Raw genomic sequence first — 13,155 nt, 5'->3', positions numbered from 1 at the left:
CGAATTTCTTAACTGCAATGTACTTTTGTCATGGTTGAACAAAGATATTTTTGCACGTCTCAGTATATTACGTGGTATCAGACAGAATATCGACACTTAAACGTGCACTTTGATGTACACCTCCTTGATTCAACCTTTGTGATTATTGTGATATTATTTGGGACGGGGCTAACAAAACTGATATCGACAGGTTAAAGTCACTTAATCATAGAGCAGCCCGTATTATTCTGAACGATTTTAGTAGAAATAGGCATCATTCTATTAAAGCTGGGCCGAAGTAACTGGCTATTTAGGCTGGATTATGATTGAATGGAGACGTCGATGCCATATGTGTCACATGATATTCAATTATTAAAAATCTAATCAAGGGATAATGTCCCGCCATATTTAGAAATCATCTTCGATTGTCATAAACCAACACATCAATACTAGGAAAGAAATTCTCAAAGATTTATTCTACCCTCATACAGGACAACTAAGGCATGTAATTCCTTAATTTATCATCAAGAAATTAACTTTTTCAATAATTTACTTGTTGTTTTTCACGAGATCACCTCTTTCTGGCAATTTAAACAAATGCTTAAAAAATATCCTCATATGTATGTGGTTTTTGTGTAGGTTTTTGCAGTGTTGATTTTTTGGTGTATGTCTCGCCTTTTGTTTGCCACGTGATTTTATTTTAATATCATGTTTTGTATTTTGCCTTTTATTCCCTTTAATATACTTTGAGTTTTATTTATTACAATACACTGATCCTCCCTTGAAATCAGTACATTTTGACCGAGGGAGTTAACCGGTATAAATACGAATAAACAAACAAATAAATAAATAAAAAAATGAATAAATAAATAAGTGTATATTTCTCAAATAGGAACTTGTATTGTCAACAATGAGAATTTATGTTTTAAGCTTCATCAATCGCCAACGTACCCTAGAATATTTACCCTAGAATATTTACCTTTAACTTCTTTAGGCTAGGGGGTCTTTTGTGCGATTAGATGACCAATCAGCAACGTGATTCATATGATTGTACTTGCCCGTAAAGCGTTGAGCAGTAAAGAGACGAGTAGTGTACCTCGAAAGTCTTCACCTAATTGATATCTGTATGGTATCCTGTTCGCTGAGGAGCCGAAGAACTTCTTATTAACCATCTAAATACGGTAAATATAGGTTTTTGTAATTTTGGTAAAGGCATGGGATCTTCGTGTCTGCCGCTGCGCTTGTGGGACCCTTAGAATGGGTCTGTAGCTATGCACAGCACACAGGCTCTAGAGTCACTGCAGGCGAACCGCTAGCCGCCACTGATACAATTAAAGTGGCGGCTAGCGGTTCGCCTGCATTGACTCTAGAGCCTGTGGCACAGCATATCCCGTGCGCATATATACATTTTAATTTTTCGGCGGAACCGCAAACTCATGATCGCAGCCAAAGCAGCTTTGCATGAAAGAAGTGAAGTATTTGATTAGAAAGCACCAAAAATGGTGAACTATGAACATCCGTGCTTTATTTTCTGCGCATTTGAACGACACTCATCGCCAATTTTTGGGGCAGAAGAAATGCATATCAACAAGAGTGTTGCACAGCCGCTGATGGAACACCCCCTGTTAACTATGAACACGCATCAAAAGCTGAATTTCCTCAACATATGAATATCATTCATCGCCTATTTCTTGGAAGAGCAATTGTTTAAAAAGGAAGTCGCGCAGCCGAAGACAGGACAGCCCTCTCCCTTTAAAGGGAGTTGTTGTCCCGTCTGCTGCTCCGCGTATCGGACCCACACAACGGGTCTGTTGCCATGCACAGCATACCAAAAATCCCTTGTGCATTTCCAGAATTACAAAAATTACGGCTGTTCTGAAGAAACTACTGACCGTGGTCGAAGCAGCTTAACTTAAACAAAGAGACGCAACCAAAAATTTATATTTGGCAACCAGAAGTCTTGTAATGTTTATTTTATCATACATATTTTTAGCTGTGAGTAATATATGCTGTTTATTTTTGACTTGCCAGGGTGTCGAAAGCGTTTCGTCATATCTTTTACAATTTCCATTGTTTAAAATTCAAGTCAATGTCAACATGTGTGACAGAAGACTGGAGTTAATGCAATTACATGTGTGCAATTAATATCACAAAAAATAGTTACTGACATTTTAGTTGATGCTGAAAAGTTTGCGTCATCAAATATACGACATATATGTCATTGGCATTAACAGTTGCAATAAAAACGGTTCAAGAGACAACGTTAAACTTTAACATAGATATTATACATATGAAACTTAAATTTGACAAACATTGACAATGCATTATCTGACGCTTAGCAGTAATGCATTTGTAAACAACTTCAAAATAACCAGAATAAAAGCACACATCCTTGCATACGCAGGTTTCTGCTTGTATATTTACACTAACCCATCATACCATATATTCTATGCAGGAATTAATTATCAAACAATCTATGAAACCTTGGCCAGAATTTCTCGCCGTAGGCGACAGTTCCATGGAGTACTACGATCTGCTGTCTGAGGGTACATGACAACAAATTGATATCCTCCCTTGAGGCTATCTGTTCCCCTGTCCACTAAGCAGACAATTTGTTTCCTATTAATTGCCAGCAACATCTTCAAAAAGATCCTCCAGCCCCCCCCTCCGAAATCAAAAGAACCAAATAATTTAACTTTGAGAACTGTTGTGATGTAAATTCGCAGTGCCTGGACATATGACTGCTTTCACAAATAATAGTGAGAGCGGGAGGGGCTGCAGGAATCGTTATTTAAGTCATTGTTTTTCAGACCCCCCTTCGATACCCTCAAAAATTTCGAATCCCCCTCTATATGATCAAAATTTTTCACATAGCGGCATGGTTATAAGGGATGTAGGCACAGAAAAAATATTGGACAGTTCTGTTCACAGATGTTCGACACTTTTTAGACGCACACATGAATATTCTGTACATTGTTTAGAAATGTCAGCAATTTTAGAGCCATATTCCTATAGGGGAAGTTCTTAATTTGATTGCTTTTTAAATGCCTCAGTAGACTTTTTGGATTTATCAGTCTAAGCCGACTTGATTTGATCCAAATCAGGTCTGGTAAATGGGAACAACTGCAGAGCATCCAAAATAACGATCATGAGAGAGTATGCAAATTGTGAATTCCTGGCTACACTTTGCCCAATAGCGAAAAACTGAACAGAATGGCATACTGAAGAAATATTTTTTAGAAAATGTACAAGATATATACGACCTAGATGATACTTCAAAAGTTTTACAAAACTGACAATACTGGAAGGTTTAAATATTCCATCAATTAAAACTCTGAAATTTTGGGTGCAATAATGGCAAATTTGGTGAAATAAAAGATTCCGTTTATTCATGTATTTTTTCATTTAAATTAGAATCTTTACTGTTCAAAATTTTACTTTTGTGTTATTGTACGATGATAATGTGAACATTTCATTCACTGCATGAACTTGAAATGAATGGTTCAATATAATTTGATTTTCGTGCAAAACTGTGACTCTCATCGTGCGTTTGTAGAAAATCAAGCATGATGACCCCATCTTTTTTCTTTATTCTAATATGCTGGAATTCGAAAATTCCTAATTTTCTGACCACACACCCTTAAGCAAACAATATTACAAACATAATATTTTGATACTTCTAGTAGTTTTTCTTCTTGTGTTAACTCCAATCTCTTGTTTTACATCTTATGATGTTGAAGTATTCAGTATTCAGCCTATCAACACAATCTACATATGTGTTATGTACGATTATATCGCTGTCAATTGCATTTCATATTCTAGTAAGACTGCATATTAATAGTCAGGCTGTGTGAATAAGTTTAAAGCATTTCAACATGATCTAAAAAAATATCTACAAAAAATGATGTTGATTATTCACATTATTGTTGCACTCTATGGACTACGTATTCATTATAAAATAACAAATATAGGTAGCCATATAGGAATAGAAATAAACTGTTCAATTACATTCAAGGAGATGCAGTCTTTTTGTGTACCATAGGGCAACAGATTACTATCGTCCCTTATGGCCATTCTCTATTGATAACAGTCAAGTCATCTGGTCTTCCATGTGTTGCTCTCCGGCCTGATCTTCTTTACAAACATATTTCACTGTCATGAGTGTCATACAACCCAAACTCTTTTTCAACTACATGTACATTGGAGTCAGAGTTATCTCTGTCTGACTACCGGTATGCAATGACAGTGACACTGCCCGTAGGCAGTAGTGGGGTTCAGTTCATACAACTGGTTTTTTTTGTTCTACTTCCTACAGCATGTTGAACTGTCTAGTAGTATTCAGCTGTGCCACACAGCCTGTGTATGTGTACTGAGTATTCGTTATCACCAATAGTGTTTACATACACAGGCTTTTTGACTGACTATAGTGTTTTTCAGCATAGGGAAACAGAAACAAACTGCATTTGAAGCATTGCATAGAAATATTGAAAAAAAAATTCAACTGTTGCAGCTTCTGCCTGGTAACAAGGGCTACTTGGTGTTTTTCGTATGGAAATTGAACGGCATTCACACATTTTAAGATTTCTTTGATATAAAATACATGAAATGCAACAAACTGGTTCCAGACTTTGTTTCATTATAGCTAACATTGGGACCTTTGAATAACATAAATATGTTATTCATTCTGTGTTGAATTTCCAACCAAACTATGGAGTCTGAAAATATAAAAAATAAGCGGGAACCAAAATATTTGCAGATCCCAATCCTCATACGCAGAGCAAAACTTTCAAGTCCACCCTCTACTCCTCCATAAAATTTGCGATTCCCCCTGAATTCTTCCAGCCCCCCCTCATCAGTACTTGTGACTGCAGCCTAACGAGTGAAAAAGTAAATTTACTATTGAGTTCGTTTCGCTCGTTGCGTAACTTTGTGCAACGCATTCCTTTCTTTCACTGGTTCATTGGCTTTCATCGTCACCACTTTTTTCAGTTGCTCGATAGTGCTCAGATCGACACGGCGTCTGGCTCGACTTATCGACATTGTACATACAAGGATTTGTTGCTGCTATTCGGTAAGTCATTCCAGTGAAACACGCTATGAATTTACGAAAAGCGATCAACTTTGTAAAGGCTTTAGTGAGGTCTCATCCGGGGGTCTTATCGACCAAGGTCCCTCCACGAAAGGCCTTACACAGGCTAGGGCATGTCTGCACGCCTCTAGCTGACTTTGTGTCTGGCGTTATTGTTAGTATACATAAAAAAGTATTGTTGCTGCTATCCGGTAAGTCATTCCACTGAAAAGCACTATGAATTGCGAAAAGCGATCAGCTTTGTAGAGGCTTTAGTGAGGTCTCATCGACAAGGTCCCTCCACAAAAGGCCTTATCCAGGCCAAGAGTTTTGCCGTCCGACTCAAATACCTACGGTGGCCCCTACACGCCACGAAACTCTACTACTTTTGAATATAAACTCTACTTTTTCTTGACAATATCTTTAATATTTGTAAGAGATTTTATTTCTCCACGGCAAACTTTTAATTTTGTACGGGCAACTTTATCTTAACATTATCTTAACTTTAACTTCTCGAAAGTAGTTTTAGTTTTAACAATAAAGAAAATATGTTTCTCAAAAGTATTTTTTATTTTGTAAAACAAACGTAAAATTTTTCAAGATAACAGACTCCCCTACACGTCATGGAAATTTATTACTTTTGAACATAAACTCATATTTCTGGGCAATATATTTAATATTTGTAAGAAATTTTATTTCTCCACAGCAACCTTTTATTTCTGAACGGGGAAACTTCATTTTTGGGGTAAACTATTTTTAAAAACTTTTAACAAAAACACTTAAACTTTTAAAAAATAACTTTGAACAAAATATCTGTTTCTCAAAAACGTTTTTTATTTCGAAAAGAAGTAAAAATTGTTCACAGCAAGAGTTGAAGATTTTTGCTGTGCGCGAACTGAGTTACTTAAATGACATAACCTTATGTTTTTAGAGCAGAAAACTTAAATTCGTAAAAAAAAGTTTTATTTTTCCAAGAGTAAAATAAATTTCTTTATGGAAAAAAGATTTTCTCAGAGCAGCAAATTGAAATATAGTGAATAAAACTTTTTTCTCAATGGAGAGAAATTATTTTCTGAAGACAACAAAACTAATTCCTTCAAGATATATTTTCTACATATGAGTGTGGTTTAGGAATTTGGTAAAACTGAACTGGGAAAGAACGAAAAAGGAAGGATGAAAAAGTCAAACTTACTTTTCTTCAGAGCGAAATTTATTTCTGAGAGGAGAAATATTTCGTGTGAGGGCGCAATTACCTATAATGCATAGCAAACTCTTTCTAGCGAGAGTAAACATATTTTTGGGAAGAGTAAAACATTTTTCCGACGTGCAAAACTATTTTTACGGCGGCGGAAGTTAGAGTATCCCACCATGCAACACCCAAGTTTGATGACCCAGAGTCTCCGAGTTGGCAGCCGGTATCAGACAGTTCGTGTTCGTGTCGGCTACATGGACGATCTGCTCTCCGAGACAACCATGACTGACTTCATCGGCAATACGGGTACGCCAGCCCGGCCCTACCCTGCCTGCGTACGATGCTGTGTGTTGGGGCCGTATAAGGCCGGGAACTCACAACATCGTACACAGGGCTACGGGCACGCGGGTCAGTTGCCACTTGTCTGAGTCCCCGTTTGAGTGATTCGTCCTGACGGCAGACGGTGTGCGACGGGACCGCATTGGGGTTCTTCATTAGCTCTGCATGGCATAGCCCTGCGTACAGGTCTGTGTGTTCCCAGCGTTATACGCCGGGAACACACAGACCTGTACGCAGGGCTATGCATGGCAGGGCTGTACAGTCTCCCACCACGTAACACTGGTAACACACAGCCAATGTGTGTGATATTCATCTTTTCTAAGAGGAGAAGCCAGATTCGTAATTTACAGAAACTGAAACTGAACCGAGCCCGCCAGATTTGACCACAGTCGCGGACTGGTTTTGACTTTCACGTGTGGTTTGCGGGGTCAAAAACGTGAAAGTCGACCAGCCCGTAAAAGGCATATCCCGTCCGAAAACACCACAGCTGTGGACCCACACTACTCAGTCTACTGTATTGAACCACGCTCGACTGTGGTCAAATCTGGCGGGCCAGGTTCAGTTTCAGTCGAAGACTCTATCAATTACGAATCTGGCTTATAGAAAAGATGGCTATCACACAACATAACATTAACAACACAGCAACTGATGAAGGAATAGCTCTGCATGGCCGGGCTGTGTGTTACCGGCGTTATGTGTGGGAGGCTGTATAACGCCGGTAACACACAGCCCATGCAGAGCTACTGAAGTAACCCAATGCGGTCCATCCTGTCGCACAACGTCTGCAGTCAGGACGAATCACTCAAACACAAAACCGTTCTTCTGGGACTCAGACAAGTGGCAACTGTTGTCACTCGTTTGTGTGCCCGTGCCCATAGCCCTGCGTACGATGCTGTGTGTTCCCGGCGTTATACGGCCCCAACACACAGCATCGTACACAGGCAGGGTTGGGCCGGGCTAGCTGCAGTACAGTACGGCAAACCGTCCGACCCAAATACCCAGGTAAAACCTCGAGCTACTGTACAGCAGCTTGGGCCGGGCTAGCGTGCCTGTATCGCCGATGAAGTCAGTCATGGTTGTCTCGGAGACTCTGGGTCATCAAACTTGGGTGTCGCATGGTGGGATACTTTAACTTCTGCCGCTGTTAAAATAAAGTTTTGCACGTCGGAAAAATGTTTTACTCTTCCCCAAAATATGTTTACTCTCGCTAGAAAGAGTTTGCTATGCATTATAGGTAATTGCGCCCTCACATGAAATATTTCTCCTCTCAGAAATAAATTTCGCTCTGAAGAAAAGTAAGTTTGACTTTTTCATCCTTCATTTTTCGTTCTTTCTCAGTTCAGTTTTACCAAATTCTTAAACCACACTCAAATGTAGAAAATATGTCTTGAAAGAATTGGTTTTGTTGTCTTCAGAAAATAATTTCTCGCCATTGAGAAAAAAAGTTTTATTCTCTGCATTTCAATTTGCTGCTCTGAGAAAATCTTTTTGCCATAAAGAAATTTATTTTACTCTTGGAAAAATAAAATTTTTCTTTAAGAATTTAAGTTTTCTGCTCTAAAGACATGGTTATGTCATTTAAGTAACTCAGTTCGCGCTCAGCAAAAATCTTCAACTCTTGCTGTGAACAATTTTTACTTCTTTTCGAATAAAAAACGCTTTTGAGAAACAAATATTTTGTTTAAAGTTAAAGTTATTTTTGTTAAAAGTTTTTAAAAACAGTTTACCCCAAAAATAAAGTTTCCCCGTTCAGAAATAAAAGTTTGCTGTGGAGAAATGAAATTTCTTACAAACATTAAATATATTGCCCAGAAATATGAGTTTATGTTCAAAAGTAATAAATTTCCATGACGTGTAGGAGAGTCTGTTATCTTGAAAAATTTTTACTTTTGTTTTACAAAATAAAAATACTTTTGAGAAACATATTTTGTTTATGGTTAAAACTAAAAATACTTTCGAGAAGTTAAAGTTAAGATAATGTTAAGATAAAGTTGCCCGTACAAAATTAAAAGTTTGCCGTGGAGAAATAAAATCTCTTACAAATATTAAAGATATTGTCAAGAAAAATTAGAGTTTATATTCAAAAGTAATAGAGTTCCGTGGCGTGTAGGGGCCACCGTAAATACCCAGACAAAACCTCGAGCTACTGTACTGCAGCTGTGCACATATGTGTGCGTCTAGCTCGACCTTTGTCTGGCATTATTGGTAATATACATACAACAATTTGTTGCTGCTATCCGGTAAGTCACTCCACTCAAACACACTATGAATTTTACAAATAACAATTAGGGGTGGGGGCTTATTTTTGGCTACTATAGACTATAGTGCATAGAAGCTATTGGGATGGGTAGGCGTCCGGCGTATGTATGTATGTATGTATGTATGTATGTATGTATGTATGTATGTATGTTACAGACGTGACATTTGTTGTGTAGATGCAATATATTATTATGACAAACTATCTGTTCTTCGTTTTTTGATATTGTTGAAATATGTTAATTAGCTCAAAAAGCCATTTTTGGTAAAAAATCTTCTTCATAACCGCTGGTCAGACACCTTTGATATTTGGTATCCAGGTCCCTAGGGATGATGTTACTTAGATTTGTTCAAATTGTGTAGAAATATGCAAAATTTGTTTTTTAAGGCAATTTTTATCATTTTTGTCAATTTTTCTTTCACAAAAAATACTCTTCTTATAGCTTTGATATTTGGTATACAGCTCTAAGGGATGATCAAAATGTGATGTATTCAAATTATGATGAAATCTACAAATTTGTATTTTTGGTAAAAAAAAATTGTTTCTCAAAAACTCCTTGTCTGATACATTTGATATTTAGGTATACATATTCCTAGGGGTTCTCTTAGCATGATGTATTGAAATTGTGATAAAATCTTTTTGTACTTTTGGGTCAATTTTTGCCATATTTGGTCAAAACCTTTGTTTCTCATAAGTTACTCATCTGATAACTGTTAGACTTGGTATACAGGTTCTTAGGATTAATCTTAATGTGATATATTAAAATTATAATGAAATTCTTCAATTTTGTATTTTTGCAGCTAATTTTGCGATTTTTGGTCAGGCCATCATAAAATGAGCTATCAAAGATATCCACCTTCTTCATCAGCACATGTCACAAACAGTTATTCTCTACATAACACAGTGGAACTATATTGCTGTTAGGTCGCTTATTTCTTCAAAACTGCTGGTCAGACAGCTTTGATATTTGGTATACAGGTCCCTTAGCATAACCTTAGTGAGATAATTTCACACACTCAGGAAATATTTAATTTTGTCTCCACGTCTATAGTAATTTCAGGGATATTGGCCCTATGTTTGATTATTCTCATATGCCAGAATTCAAAAATTCCTGATAACTTTCAAGTCTCCTGGTCTTCCATGCGTTGCTTTCTGGCCTGATCTTGTGTACAAGTATGTTTTACTGTCATGAGCGTCACATGACCCGGACTCTTCTTCAGCTACTTAATAGTCAGAGCTATCTCTGTCACTGATAGTATGCAGTGACACCGCCCGTAGGCAGTAGCAGGGCAGTAGCTGTATTAACTTTGATAATTTTGACAATATATTTGTTCAGTTTATACAACTGCGTTCTTGTTCTACTCCCTACATAGGCGAGCGGCAGACTCACCTATTTTTCACACTAAATGTACCCACCTTACATACGGCCACATCATACATCATTTGAAAGCTTATTATCTCTACTTCAAGAAAATTGACGATGTGGAGCTGCCAAGTAGGGCCATAGCCCCCTAATTTGCATAATTAACACGGGTACCAAATTTGCATAAATGCGATATAAAATTAGAAATTTCATTGTTAACTACTCTAAACATAATTTTAAACTATCGAGTGATATATCAAATGAAAGGTATTTGTATGTAAAATACAACATGGATATCCAAAAAGATATTTCAATTGATTTAACTGAAATATTTCCATATTTATTGTGAAAAAATTATTTTCCCCTTTTGAATAACAATATTTTAAAAATTTTAACACATGCAGCCACATCATACAGCCACATCATACGTCATTTGAAAGCTTATTATCTCTACTTTATGAAAATGGACAATTTTGCGCTGTCAAGTAGGGCCATAGCCCCCGATTTGCATAATTTACACGGCTACCCAATTTACATAAATGAGATGTAAAATCAGAAATTTACTGTTAACTATTCTAAACATACTTTTTAACTATCGAGTGATATATCAAATGAAAGGTATTTGCATGTAGAATACAACTTTGATATCCAAAGAGATAATTAAATTGATTATACTGAAATACTTTCATATCTATATTGAAAAAATATTTTCCCCTTTTGAATAACAATATTTTAAAACTTTTAATACATACAGCCACATCATACAGCCACATTATACGTCATTTGAAAGCTTTTTGTCTGTACCTCAAGAAAATTGACAATGTTGAGCTGTCAAGTAGGGCCGTAGCTCCAATTTGCATAATTCACATGGGTACGCAAATTACAGAAATGTGATATAAAATTAGGAATTTATTAACTACTCTAAGCATACTTTAAACAATCGAGTGATATATCAAATGAAAGGTATTTGCATGTAGAATACAAAATAGATACCCAAAGAAATATTAAAATGATTTTATTGAATTTTTTCATAATTATATCGAAAAAAATACATTTCCCCTTTTGAATATCGATATTTTAATGATTTTAACACATAAAACTACATCATACAGCCACATTATACGTCACTTGAAAGCCTATTACCTCTGCTTCACGAAAATTGACGATATGCAGCTGCAAAATAGAGCCGTAATTCTCTAATTTGCATAATGCACACGGTTACCTAATTTGCATGAGTGCGATATAAAATTATAAAAATCCAATGCTATGTACTCTTCACTTGCTTTTAAACTATCGAGTGATATATCAAATGAAAGGTATGGGCATGTAGAATAGAACTATGAATTCCTAACACGTATCTAAAATATTCTTATCGAATATTTTTATTTAAATCGCGAATATCTTGACTCATTTTTAATATTCATAAAATTGTGTAGTAAACACGAATAATGCCCACATTATGCAAAATAAGAATAAAATATATACAAAATAAGAATAATTCAGCAACACACAGAACAAATATCGCTCTGACTGAGATTCAGAGACAATGGATGGTTTTCATTGGAACCCCACACGATCTTAATACATTTATATCAAACATAAAAGATGCATCCTACTCTGAAATTTTCGAAAACTCTTCTCAAAAAATCACATCTTTAGACCTCATTGTCTGTGAAGGTCATCGATGCAACAAATTAACATTTTCGAAGAACACACACACAACCAACAGATACCAGATTCCAGTTCATGCAATCAAACGGCAACATTCAAGGATTTGTTAAAGGCGAAACATTACGATACCTTAGAACAATTATGCCACAACAATACGATACAAAATACAGGATTTTTTCGAGATAAAATAATAAATTAAAAATAAAAAGTAAAAGTAATTCTAGATCTTGTTTGATTATTACTAACTTTAGAACAATCGGATCACATTTAATTGTTATTCGATTTTAATTGAATTGCCTTCGAAACCTTGGAATCGCAAAAAGTAAAAAGGAACCAAAACATTTTCAAGTCCCCTATAGGCACATCAAAACTTTCAAATGCTCCTCTACTACCCTCAAAATTTCGAGTCCACCCCGAATTCCTCCGTCCCTCACCACCATTATTTGTGAACGTAGTCTAATCACATACATATGAAACAGAAATATAAGCGTTACACCTATGCCAAACAACACCTACAACAGCTCTATCTCCGATTCATATAAGCATACTGTTACGTGCAGAGAAAACGAACAAAAAGGGTGAACTCAGCAGTTAACGTTTAAACAAAATTTATTACGAAAATAAACTAATTGCTAAGTCAGGGATAGAGTACAAGCTTTAAAAGTGTACAGACTACTTATCTCAGCTGGGACGGCAAAGCTCCAGTCTCAGAGTTGTAACAGTCAGTTGGATGAATGAACAGTCCTTTGGCTTGCAGGCTTGAAACTGCACAAAGTCCACAGTATAAATCCAGCGTTGGCAGTGAAGGTCTTGAAAGGTCTTGAGAATGACTACTGCTGGAGTTTAGTAACACACAAGAGACACGATCCCAAAAGTCTGACTGGAAGCTGTGCACGTCCCTTTTATAAAGGCATATAAGAACAATCTAGAACTTTTATTGACATGCTAATTACTGTTCTAAAATTATCTCCCTTACACAACTAATCAACTTTCCAGAACATTCCAAACATGACTAATTGAATTCAAGGTTGTGAGGTCATCAAGGGCAGTGACCTTGAGAATGTTCTAGACTAATTGAACTCAGGTCATGATGAGTGTGGGGGAAATGACCTACATAACACACCCCCTCTTCAAAAAAGAAAATTTTTCAAAGAAAAATCTTTCTTTTACAAATGTAATCTTGAAAAGGATTTAAGTACTCAAATTTTGTTTTACTCTAAAGTAAAATTTCTTGAAAGTGAACAACAATAAAATTTCTTGAAAGTGAACAACAATAAACTCTAAAT

General features: G+C 36.3%; 1 protein-coding gene across 2 annotated transcripts in view; it reads left to right on the top strand.

Annotated features, from left to right (window-relative positions):
- Window positions 1-973: 973 nt before the first annotated feature.
- LOC139143323 (ectoine dioxygenase-like) overlaps window positions 974-13,155 on the top strand; it is a 29,461-nt gene continuing 17,279 nt past the window's right edge. Inside the window, exons 1-2 of one of the 2 annotated variants that reach the window (XM_070713557.1) lie at window positions 1,011-1,160; window positions 4,969-5,050. The gene's annotated coding sequence lies outside the window, so the exon portion shown is untranslated. Of the gene's footprint in view, window positions 1,161-4,968; window positions 5,051-13,155 lie in introns of both variants that reach the window. The other variant, XM_070713556.1, reaches the window with a different exon arrangement.

Source organism: Ptychodera flava, chromosome 11 (genome assembly GCF_041260155.1).
Source record: "Ptychodera flava strain L36383 chromosome 11, AS_Pfla_20210202, whole genome shotgun sequence".
Classification (NCBI taxonomy): Eukaryota; Metazoa; Hemichordata; class Enteropneusta; family Ptychoderidae; genus Ptychodera; species Ptychodera flava.
Note: the sequence above shows the minus strand (reverse complement) of the source record. Positions and strands in the feature narration are given on the sequence as shown.